The 12,945-nt window shown below is 48.4% G+C and overlaps 1 long non-coding RNA gene across 2 annotated transcripts in view; it reads right to left on the bottom strand.

Annotated features, from left to right (window-relative positions):
- Positions 1 to 12,675, bottom strand: part of LOC138481538 (uncharacterized) — a 208,869-nt gene extending 196,194 nt beyond the window's left edge. For both annotated transcript variants that reach the window (XR_011274270.1, XR_011274271.1), the window contains exon 1: positions 12,594 to 12,675. This is a non-coding gene — a long non-coding RNA (uncharacterized lncRNA). The remainder of the gene's footprint in view (positions 1 to 12,593) is intronic.
- Positions 12,676 to 12,945: the final 270 nt, after the last annotated feature.

Here is a 12,945-nt window from a genome sequence, read left to right as displayed (position 1 = left end):
GGTCCCCGATCAGAGATGATGTTATAAGGTAATCCATGTAGACGGATTACATGTTGTGCAAACAAGCTTGCTAGAGTACTGGCTGATGGGGTTCCTTTGCAGGGTATGAAATGCGCCATTTTGGTAAGGTAATCTACTATAACAAATATTGCTGTGAATCCTTGACTCTGGGGTAGTTCCACTATTAAATCCATTGACACGGTGTGCCATGGAGTAGACGGCGTAGGTAAAGGTTGTAAGTGTCCAGCTGGTTTTTGATGGTCGGCTTTGTTTCTCAGGCACACTTCACATTCTGTTACGTACTGCCGAACATCTTTGCACACGGTTGGCCACCAAAAGTGACGTCTCACCAGTTCGATGGTTTTTGTGTTTCCTGGGTGGCCTACAAACGGGGAATCGTGACACCATTGAATTGCTTGTTGACGAAGCGGCATTGTGGGTAAAAATAACGCTGTCTTATAAAATGGTAATCCATCCCTTACGGACTGGTCCTTGTCTTGCATCGCCCATCGAACCAATTCCTGAGCTGACATTGCTGTCCTAATGTTGTCAAACATGGTATCTACTGTTGCACTCCCTATGAAGCGGCCTGGGTCCACCATAGGCCTGGGTTCCTCTTTTCTTGATTCCAATGAGTCAAGACTTGGTTCTGGGTACCGCGAGAGTATATCTGCCTTCCGATTTTCTACTCCTGGACGATAGGTCACCACAAAGTCGTATTCTGAAAACTGCGTTGCCCACCTTAATTTCCTGGGACTGAGGGCCTTTGCCGATTTTAAAAATTGTAAATTACGATGGTCAGTGTAAATGGCCACCGTGTGCTGGGCCCCCAGAAGGTAGTGACGCCACTCATCAAATGCTGTCTTGATCGCTAACAACTCCTTGTCGGCTATTACGTAATTTTGCTCCGCTGGTAAAAGCATTCGGGAGTAATAAGCGACTGGATGTAGTTGTCCATTTGCGTCCCTTTGAGAAAGAATCGCCCCAACAGCATAACTGGAAGCATCGGTTTCGATAACATATGGTTTAGCTGGATCTGGATGCTGTAATACAGGGGCGGTGACAAACGCTCTCTTTAGAGCCTCAAAGCCTGCTTCGGCGTTTTTATCCCACAAAAACGGCACTCCTTTTCGTAGAAGCCTGGTAATGGGTTGCACTTTCTTTGCGAAGCCATCTATGAAACGACGGTAGAAGTTGGCAAAGCCAAGAACGGATTGGATGTCCTTGACCGATTTTGGAGATGGCCAATCCATGATGGTCTGCACCTTCTTCTTGTCCATGGTGACCCCTTGTGGAGACAGCACGAATCCAAGGAACTCGACTGTGGTCTGATGGAATTCACATTTCTCGAGCTTAGCATACAGATGGTGTTCGCGTAGCCTTTGCAGAACCGCTCTGACGTGTTTTCGATGTTCTTCTAAGTTCTGAGAGTATATCAAGATGTCGTCGATATAAACTATTGCGAATACATCCAAATACCCACGTAACACTTCATCAAGGAAATGTTGGAATGCTGCCGGAGCATTGCACAGTCCGAACGGCATGACCTGGTACTCGTAGAGGCCGAACTTGGTCCGAAAGGCCGTTTTCCATTCGTCCCCTTGGCGTACTCTTACTAGATGATAGGCCCCCCTGAGGTCCAGCTTTGTATACACGGTGGATCCACGTATCTGGTCCAACAGCACCGGTATCAGGGGTAAGGGGTAACGGTTTTTAATGGTTATCTTATTGATGGCCCTATAGTCTATACACGTTCTCAGGTCTCCGGTCTTTTTGGGAACGAAGAATAGGGGAGAAGAAACAGGGGACGTTGAGTGTCTAATGAAACCATTTGCCAGATTGGATTCTATGTAGTCCTTCAGATACTTGTTTTCGGCTTCGGTGAGAGCGTATATTCGACTACAGGGTAGCACTGCTCCTGCTTCTAAATCAATCCGGCAGTCAAAAGGCCGGTGCGGAGGCAGAGTCTCGGCTGCCACCTTGCTAAAAACATCCCTGTACTCTTCGTACTCGGTTGGCAAGCCTGCGATCGCACTACTTCCCACGTAAAGTGCCAGGGGTTCTGGCGGGGTCTTCTGGCAGTGAACTTGGCAACAGCTAGATTCCAGCTGGACTGTCCCGGTACTCCAATCGATTATTGGGTTGTGAAGACGCAACCAGGTGAGCCCTAAAATGAAGCCAAACTGCGGAGCCGCAATTACATCGAAACTGAGGATTTCCTGGTGTGTGGTATTAACCTCCAAAAGCAAAGGTTCTGTCTGCTGCGTGACGGGTCCAGAAATCAGGGGCGAACCATCCACAGTTTTCACCTCTTCTGGTACTGTCTTCATGGTTACCGGAAGACCCAATTTCCTAGCCATTTGGACATCTACAAAGTTTCCTGTGGCACCAGAATCCACCATCAAGGTTACAGAAACACATTTTCCTTGCCATTGTAAACTGCCTACTACCGTTACATGGGTAGTCTGATTCGTGTATACATTTGCCAACATATATGGGGTGTTTTTAGCTTCGCTCGCTCCTGCCACCCTCACGGGCGAGCTATCGCGTTTCCCGACATCCCTCCCTTAGGTGGCTTGTTGGGACATTCCCGTACGAAATGTCCTGCTTTACCGCAATATAGACATAGCTTGTCCTTTCTCCTCTTCTCCTTCTCTTCATTGGACAATGGTCCCCGTACGGAACCTATTTGCATGGGTTCATCGGCCCCCTTCTCCGATACCCTGGTGGTTTTCTGCTGATCCAACCTCGTTACTGGTTTGTTCTCCCAGCGACGCCGGTCCTGTCTCCGTTCACTTTGCCTTTGGTCTAGCCTAAGAACAAGATCTATCATGGTTGAGCAATCCCCAGGTTGGGGGTCCACTTGAGCTACCAAATCTTTGAGCTCCTCCCTGAGCCCCTGATAGAACAGGGCCATCCTCTTCTCCTGTGGCCAATCGGTTTCCATAGCCAGCCGATTAAATGCGGTAACGTAGGTGACCAAGTCTTTATTTCCCTGTTTCAGGGTTAGCAGTTCCCTATCCTTCAGCAAGGACGCAGCCCTACGGTTCAATATCTTGCCAAATTCCTCAAGGAATATGTCCCAACTGTAGAGCAAGGCATCATCCTTGTGGACTAACGGTGTGGCCCATGATGCCGCATCCCCGGAGAGGTAGGAAATTACAAATGCAGTACGGGCCTGGGCGGTCCGGAACACAGCAGGCTTAGTCAGAAAATGCAGTTGACATTGCATGATGAACTGATTAAAGTTTTGCGGATCACCATGGTATCGCTCCGGGGCTGCTAGAGGTAAGGATGGTTCTGTAGCTACCTGTACCTGGACTGGGACTGGCAGGGGTGCTCTGGGTAAGGGAGTGGCCTGGGCTTGATTTTGCACAGTCAACGTATGCACCTGCCCTGCCAAGATCTGATAATCCTGCCTGGTTGCCGCTAATTCTGACTTTAGTTCTTGGAGTAGGGTTACCACATCCGCCATGGTTGTGCTGCCTGGGCACCAGACCAATACTTGGGCTCGCAATTCTGTCAGAGCTTGCTTCTTCTTGGCGCAGAGGCAGCACAAACGCAGCAAAAACACCTCCCTCCCCGTTAGGTCTTAGCACCCGGGAATTGACAGCACAGGCCACCTTGACCCTTCGGGGAAAGAGGGTTAGGGTCCGTTGGATGGATAGGTACGGGAAGTTAGGAACACCGGTAAAAGGAAATAGGTAGAGGTAGTGGATGGGAAGAGGGGATAGCAGGGTCACATGCTCCTCGGCTCCAGTTCCAAGAATACTCCGCCCTTTCACACTCGCACCCTTCACTCACTCTTCTACTGTGTGTGTGTGTCTTTAATCACCCTGGGCCTTTGTGCTGGAGCCCTCACCAGTAATTCTCAGACTTCACAAATAATACTGGTCACAAGTATTTGCCTTGCTAGAAATCGTACATTAACTCATGCACGACTTATTCTCTTCCCCACATTACTGCATGCGAGGATTTAACACTGCATTCACTGCATGCAGCTACAATTGCGATTCCCCCAGAAATAACCTAAATAAGCACTTAGCTTCGTTTTGCCAGAAGTCTGTGGCTTTTCCTGGCCCTTTTCGTGTTGGTTGGCCACGATCTTCTCTGGTTTTCTCCTGTCTCTGCAATAAGCAAGAATCGAGTCAATAAGGTGCGGAATGCATGTGCGACTGAGTTCTGGGCTAGAAGTTATCCGCGTGGCGGAACAGCCGCTCCGGATCCACGCGACTATAGTCTACACATAAGCGGGCATGGTTAGTTTCAGTCTCATGCAGGGTTAATGATGTTAAGGCATCTAGGGTTCCCTCCTAGTGAGTTCCCGTTTCCTGCCAAGCGCGGGCTGGCCGGAGTAGGAACCGCTCCTGTTACGTGGCCCCTCGAATGCTACGGGCTGTCAGCGCTAGGTAAGTAACACACTTATCTTTGGTTTTGTACGCGGGGCCTGGGGTCTTGCAGGCATTGGGCGGAAACGCCCCGCGTGAGCTTGCCTCCGGAGCTCTCAGAAACACGTCCTTCCAGTTCGCCGGTCAGTATTGCGAGCGGCGTCACTCGGGCGCGGCTCGCGCATGCGCATTCGTGCGATCGGGGGCGTGGCGGTCTTCCCACGCGCAGGTTCGGCTGGAGGACGGCCTGCTGGGAAGTGTAGTTTCCGGGCTGTTCTCCATCCCTGGGCCACGGTCCTACAGAAGGGATGGAGAACACGCCTGGAATACCTGGTGGAATGCTTTCTGGCTCCTTTTCCACCCTTAGTGCACACCATGAGTGCATTTACCCCCACACCTGCTCCAGTCCTGACACTCTTCTGCCTTTGACACGGTCAACCATGCCATCCTGCTCAGCCATCTCTGTGATAACCTGGGTATCACCGATCAGGCCCTGACTTGCCTGACTTCTTTACTTTCTGATCGACCCTCCCAGGTCCAACTTTGGTCCTTCCTCTCCTCTATCTCTATCTCTACCTCTGGTGTTCCCCAGGAGTCTAACCTCTCTCCCTAGCTTTTCAACCAATACCTGCCACTTTTTGCCCACCGCAAAGCCGCTCTCTGCCCCAACTTTCAGTGCTATGCGGATGACACTCAACTCATTTTCAGCCTCCCTTCCTCCACCTCTTCTCCTTCTGTCATCTCTGACTGTCTTTCTGCTATCCAGGAGTGGTGTGCCGTCAATGATCTCTGCCTTCTTGCCAAAAAGACTGAAATTCTCCTCATCGGCACTCCTGCTCCCTCCTCTCCTGTCACTCTCTGGCTGGCTTCTCTTGGCCCTCTTCCTGCTCCCACCATTGAGGCTAAAAATCTTGGGGTCATCTTCGACTCCACACTTTCCTTCTCTCCTCACATCTCTGACGTCTCTAAGAAGTCACACTACCAGCTGCACCTCCTCAGAGGTATTCTTCCTTTCCTCTCCTTCCCCAGAAGCTCACTGTCTCCAGAGCTCTGGTTCTCTCTTGGCTGGACTACTGCAACAGATCTGCCTCCCTCTACTCTCCGCCCTCTGCAACTCATCCAAAACAGGGCTGTGAGACTTGTCCTTGCCCTCAAGCCCAGGGATCGTATCTCGTATCTCTCCAGGATTGAAATCTCTGCACTGGCTCCCAGTGGCAGCAAGGATTAAGTTCAAAACCCTCTGCATTGTCCACAAGGCCTTCTGGAGCATGGGGCCTCTTCTCCTTCAACTCTCTCTTCATAAATAGCTTCCTTCTTGAGCTCTTCACTCATCCGCCTCCAACTCCCTCAGGGCCAGTCGCTTCTCCAAGCAACAAGTTGGTGGTAGATCTCTTTCTTCTGCTGGGTCTTCCCTCTGAGGAGAACCATCTCCGGTTCCGGAAACACTGGAAAACCTTCCTCTTTGCTTCTGCTTTCTCTCCTCCTCTCCCCTGTTGATCTCCTGGTCTGAAACTGAATCTGCACTGGTTACCTGGCTACCCTCTGATCTCGGCCCAGGTCCCCGCACCACCAGGTGCACACCTGTACTGCCCCCCTGGCAACCCTTGCACTCAGGTACTGTTTCTGTACCCCTACAGCCCCTTACCAGCACTTGACACCTGATGTCTGCACTTACCCCTGCACTTGCCACCCGCTGGCCGCACTATTTATTCATTGTCTTTATTTATTTAACTGTTATCCTATGTACTGCACTTCCTCTCACTCTTCCCCCTGCACTTTTCCCCTTCCACCCTCCGCTGCACTTGCACAATCTCAATGTCACCTGGCCTAGTAAGATCGTTTTCTCTATCTTCCCTCTGTTCCCCCTCCCTTGCCTCATCGCGCCTTGAAACACTTGTGTATAGTTGTGTTGTAAATGCCATATTATATCATATCATATCATATCAAAAGAAATCACTAGTGCTAGTAACCAGCCTAGAGAAGTCTTCACAGTGATTACCAGATTCTGCAAACCGAGTTGTATTGCCTCGTCCCTCGAGCCTTCTTTAGCACAACCCAATTCCTTTAACAGGTTTTTTAAAGATAAAATAGAAGCAATACAGCAAAATATTGTGGCAAAGGCCCAGGAAGAGCATTTGGACGTTTGGGTGGCGGACTGCTCGGGACCAGGTGCATATCATCAGCCGAAAGCAGCAAGGATGGTGTGCGGTTTGATTTTCGACCCATTACAGAGGACTCAATTCAATCTCTCATTGTGAATCTGAAGCCCACCAATGATTCCTTGTTTACACTACCCGCCTGTGCTGCCAGATGCTTGGCTCAGAACATTGCTCTTTTCATAACCATCTTTGTCATAGAATCATTGGCCCAGGATTTCATTCCCAGTGAGCCAAAAAACACCACCATTACACCTGCCTGGACCCAGCTTGTTTGAAGAATTACTGGCCAGTGGCAGGCCTAGCATGGCTCAGTAAAATACTGGAGAAAGTGGTGACTTCCCAACTCCAATCATTTGTGGAGAAGGCGGTGCTGCTGGACAGGCTTCAATCAGGATTCCGGGCCTAAGCACGGGACTGAGGCGGCCTTGCTATTGGTGTACGACAAGTTGCTGGAGGTCACAGTTAATGGAGGGCTTGTACTCTTTGTGATGCTAGACTTGTCTGTGGCCTTCAAAACAGTTAACCACAACATTATTTGCGAGCGCCTCAGAGTTCCAGGGAATGTCTTTGAACAGGCCAGCAAATGGTTTGGGTCATTTCTGGGAAATAGACATCAGCGGGTGAAATTTGGGGGCTTCACCTAAGACCCCACTGAAATGAACTGTGGGGTCCCACATGGACTGTCCCCCCTGCTATTTAACCTGTACATGCAGCCTGTTTTGAATATTGTGAAGATTCAGGGTCTGAGTTATCACTCATACGCTGTCGATACAGAATTGTACATCAACATTGACAAAATTGAGGATGCCCTACCTAGGGTTAACCACTGCCTGGAAGAGATAAATACTTGGATGGCACAGAATCAGCTTCAGCTGAATGCAGCCAGAACCAAGCTTATTCTGTTTGGGCCCAGGCAGTTGGTTAAGGCCGTAAGGGAATCCTCTGTCCCACGTATGCTCAGTGAGGAGCTTCAATTTTCCACCACAATTAAGAATTTAGGCTGACTTTGGCAGGACAATCTGGGCTGTGAAGCTCTGGTTGGGGCTAAGGTCCAAGCAGTCCATTATTCTCTGAGCATGCTTCGTCAGGTGTTTCCTTTTATCCCTGAGGAGGATCACGTGGCAGTGGTGGGTGCTCTATCAGACACCCATTTGGACTATTGTAACAGCCTTTTGGCAGGAATCCTCGCCAAATAGATGTATAGGCTCCAGAAAGCAAAAAGTACAGTGGTTAGATTGATTGGCAAACTGGGAAGATTGGCTCCTGTCTCCCCCTTCCTAAGATCACTGCACTGGTTGTCAGTAGAGGATCACATTAGCTTCTAGGTTGCATGCCTGATCTTTAAATGTTTAAACGGGCTAGCTCCCAAATACTTAAGTTCTAAAATCTGCTGCTACTCTCCTCTCAGGCCGCTTCGTTTAGTGATCAGTTGCTACTGAATGCTCCTTGCTCAACATGCGTATCGAGAGGAGACAGAAGATTTGCCGTCTTCAGCCCTAAACTTTGGAACAACCTACCATTGGAGGTTAGGGAGTGTCAGACTCTCGCCCAGCTTTGAAAGGTGCTCAAAACCTTCCTATTTAGACAGTGACAGGATGGTTAACCTGGTGGTTTGTTTCTCCTTATTTCATCTGTGTTATCATCTTTCCAGAGATCTTATATGATTAAGTCTGTCTTCAGCGTGCTATAAATACTTGAAATCAAAATCAAATCAATATTGTTGATGCTTCACTCCATGTACTCAGGACGCACAATCTTGGTCACTCACCGGATGTGTTCTTGTAATTTTCTAGGCCTCCCACTCCTTCTCCTTTGGTGATCCCCCTCCAGTTGCCAGAGTAGAGGCTAGGTTGGCACCCAGCTTGGACTTGGTGTAATGGGTGAGGTCATTCAAGCGCTTCACTACCTGTGCAGAAGTGCACTTCTCAAACCCGGAGGCGTTGATCTCATCTGTGACATGCTTCCAATGCATCATACGATGAGCAGGTGTATGTGTGCTCCCCGGTTGCCGGCACATGTCACAGGGGTGTGTGGTCATGTAGTCCATGAGGATCTGGAGTTATTCATCATGGAAGTTCCTCTTCCTCAATGTGCCAGTGTCCTCTGCGGTGCCATGGGGTTGAGCCTGTTCCTGCTGTGTAGGCTTTGCCTTATTGCCATGAGGTGTTGGTGTTGCCCCTGTGTGGCTAGGACTACTCTGGGGTCCAGATGCTGGACCACTAGTGGCCTGGTGCATGGCATTATCCACTGGGGCTGGGGCAGCTTATTCTGCTGCGCGGTGCTTACCCTTTCAGGCTAGACAGCTGCTTCTGCTGCACATCCCTTACCCTTTTGGGCTGGGACAGGTGCTTCTGCTGTATGCCCCTTACCCTTTTGGGCTGGGGCGGCTGCTTCAGCTGCAGGTCCCTTACCCTTACGGGTTGGGGAGGCTGCTTTGGCAGCAGGTCCCAGAACTCCTTGGGCTGGGACAGCTGCTTCCGCTGCACGTCCCTTACCCTTTGAGCTGCAGCAGCTGGTTCCGCATGATGTCCCTGAATCCCTGGGGCTGGGATAGCTGCTTCCGTAGTACGTCCCCGAACCTCTGGGGCTGGGACAGCTGCTTCTGCAGGACGTCCCTGGACCCTTGGGGCTGGGATAGCTGCTTCTGTAGGTTGTCTCTGACACCGGCCACGTCTGTCCCCTTTCCTCTTGGAACCTTTCCACTCATGTTCCAGGTGTAAGTAAAAAATGGAAGGCACACCAAGCAACTGTCCTGGGCAGTTGAAGAGAGGGGGCAGTCTATGTGAAGATAGACATAGTTCTGTGGTCCAGCAAGGCTCAAAAATACCCCAGGTGTGAAAAATATGGTATGCATAATGCACAGGCACCCCAAAAAGAAATAGATGTGTATGCAACACTAGGATCGCTTCCGGGAAAAGAAAAAAGCGGTTTGTGATACGCAGTGGCACCTAGCAATGCCCAAAAAAGTGTACACAATCCCTGGGAAGCTACCCGAAAAGTAAGACTAGAGGTACGCGATACACAGGGAGACCCAGAGTTGGAAAAATGTGTATGCATCTCACTGTTAGCCTCTCAAAAATCAAAAGTAGATGCGCGCATGCAAGGAGGCAAATCTCCCACCAAAATAAGAAGTTTGCACGGTCCCTTAAGTGAACGTATTGCATGATACAGCAAAATACGCATTACTTCACTCGTCTGTCTCCTCCCCTTCACACGCACGTTTGGAGTTGCTTCTACAAGTACTAATGTATCCCCAAATATGGCACGTGTCACGTAAGTTATGTGCTGAGGGCCTTTCCTTTGATTTCATGTGTCCACGCTCAATTTTTACACGCAAAGTCCCATCACTCTGTTTCTGGCTGCCATCATAGATATACACGGAAGACCCACGCTCCTGCCTCCGTACCTTTTTACCTGCCTCCTACTGCCCTGTGCTACCTCCAGCTTAGCCATCTGCTGCTGCCTATCCAGTCGGTGTGCCTAGTGCCCACCTGCACTGTGTTTGGAGTGCCTGCTGTCCAGCCATTGCCTATGCTCCTGTCCTTGGCCCTATGACGCCCTCAGCTGCTTCATCGGACTCCCACTGTGCCATTCCACCACCACTGCTCCACAGCCCAGCTCCAGGACCACCTTTCCCACCCACAGCTGCCTCGGGGGTTGACATGTCTGCACGATTATCATCAGACCAGAGCAGCAACCCCACAACAGCGAGGCAGAGGGCTGTCAACTTAACCACCAGGGAAGTTGACATCCTGGTGGAGAAGGTCCAGGAACCTTATGATGCAGTCTTCAAGCCTGTGATGCAATGCGGCAAGGAAGGATGTCAGCAGATCTGGGACGGGATAACGGATGCCAGCAATGCGGAGGGGGTGGCACCCCACAGCTTCAAGACCATGCACAAGCGCTGGGAGGGCCTGAAATCCAGTACCCACAGCAAGGCCCTGTGCTACGTCCAGGCCGGTGCCACCACGGAGGTGCACCGTGCGTGCAGGTGCTGGATGTTGGCTAACAACATGAGGGTACTGGAGAAATTATACCCGGCGCTGCACACACAGGTCTGGAAGTTACGTGAACGTCTGGAGCTGACTGGTGAGTAGCCATATGGTGCAATGCTATACAGTGCATGTGCTCTGTGCATGTAGCAGAATGTTGCCAGTGACCCCCTTAGGCTAGCAGCAAGTATTTTTCTGAGACAGATGTCTATATGCATGACCCAGTATACACAAAAGGGGAACTCCAAAAATTCGGGAACTCAATGGAGCACAAAACTAACCTATAATACAAGAATGTTCCCGAAAAGACTAACGTTGTGATATTATTTAGATAGCTGTTAGTGCATATTCAACTAATAGCTAAAACAGAGCAGATCATACAATAACTCATGTGTGTGTTTACCTCATCAATCAGATAAACCTCAAACACCATTCAGAAAATATGTACAAAAATATGAAAGTTTTTTTATTATTTGAAATAAAAGCAACCAATTTAGCCAATTGTTGGCTACAGGCATGAACATAATTACACAGATAAGTAGAAATAAATAAACCAAACTACAAATAGGAACAACATTCTTTCAATTGTACAATAAAGGGGGATACAATCATACACAAGTGAAGAGGGGGAAAGGAAGAAAGATTGCAACAAAAAGTAATGTGTTAAGCAAAAAAAACCTTTTGTTCTGTTAAAGGTCTTTATCCATTCATGTTACACAAGAAACAATGGAATTAGTTGATCCATGCAGTAGTTTGTCAAAAAATAAAAAACAAAAAACAAAAGAACAGTAAGCCGAAAAGGTATACTATAACTGACTAGCCCTTACTATCTTGAGGGTATAATTTGTAGATATAATTGTAACCAAGACAACACATCAAAAGTGGTCTGTTTTTGGAAAAAAAACAGTTTAAATGAAAAAATCATGCAACGGGCAAAAAATACTGTGCATTGAGCCTAATTTAGGCAGAAAAAATGAAAATAGAGATCATAAACAACCAAACGCAAAAGAATTTGCGCAGCTGGATATAAATGATACACACAATTGCTTTTAGTTCGACAAAAACCTGGAAGGTTATGTCATAGGCTGAAATGATGTACTACGCCTTCCGCTAAGGAGCGTGTGTTGCCACTTCGACTACATGCCGGTGCATATGCACCTGCAGTCAAGGCATGGAAAAAGTTGGCGTTTCAGTGGTGTGTGAATAGATGAAGACCACCTTCCTCAGGTAATTTGATCTTAGAATTCAGCCCCTACAGAAACAATCAAATGTGATGCATTCATAAGTGGTAATCTCAGAAAACATTTTGAGATGCAAAGAGAGGTTCTAACATGAAAGGTGAAAGAAAGGTGGTACCAATAAATGGTAAATAACATCAGGCCGCCACTCCTTTAACGCTGGCAAACGGTGCCCCCACCAGCTAATACCTATGTATGATAGAGTGCTATTAAAACCCCAAGATCGCCGTGAAGAAGTGGTAATAAATGCCACTAGAAAAGGGTTAAGGTAACAAAGGAGCAAAGTGTGTCTTGAGTCCCATGCAAGAAGGTGAAGGAGGACGAGACAAAAGGGGCATGGGGATGGTGTTGAGTATAACTGCATGACACCCATATAAGTAAAAGATGAATCCCAGCGTCCCTGAGAGGATGAAACAAATTCATACCTGGAATGGTATTGAAGATGCCTGCTATACAGGAATGTCGCAGTCAATGTACTGCGACTTGATAGCCAAAATCAATGCTGCCGCCTCCAAACTTCAAAGGCACATCTTTAGTGAAATAGATTATATGAAATATTAATGGGCGAGTGCTCACAGGTCATAATTATAACAAGGGGCTCGTGCAACCTAAACATGAACGGACCTATGCTCGTGTACGGCAGAACGCTGTGCGAGTCCAGTACCGTTGGAGCAGAAGGCAGAACTGTTTGTCAGGCGCAGTCAAGCCATACACAAATATAAGCAGCGTCATAGCTGTAAATATAAATGGGGATACCCGTGAGGACCATCCATGGCATAAAAACTGTGAATACATAGTAAACATTGCAGTACTTACTTGCAGGTAACCTCCAAATGAAAACTAATTCCAATCGTTCTGAATGCTCGTCTCCGCTCGGAGCCTCCAAAGCAAATACACTGTTTGCTCTTCCGGGGGCGTGGCTTATCGTGAAAATGCATGCGCATAGAGAGAGGACTACAATGGTCACTCCTACATGTATTGAGAGGCACTACACTGTCCAGTGCGGCATCGTTTGAGTCGCAAAGAAGATACATATGAAAATATATGTATGTATGTCCAGATAAATTACTAGATGAAGATGGATGTTTAGATAATAATAATAATAATGCCAAGGCGGACAGCGTTTCATTGTGCATTTAACCAAGGATGCATATAGCAGCAGCACAAA

Source organism: Ambystoma mexicanum, chromosome 5p, assembly GCF_040938575.1.
Source record: "Ambystoma mexicanum isolate Mex_15411 chromosome 5p, UKY_AmexF1_1, whole genome shotgun sequence".
Lineage (NCBI taxonomy): Eukaryota > Metazoa > Chordata > Amphibia > Caudata > Ambystomatidae > Ambystoma > Ambystoma mexicanum.
Note: the sequence above shows the minus strand (reverse complement) of the source record. Positions and strands in the feature narration are given on the sequence as shown.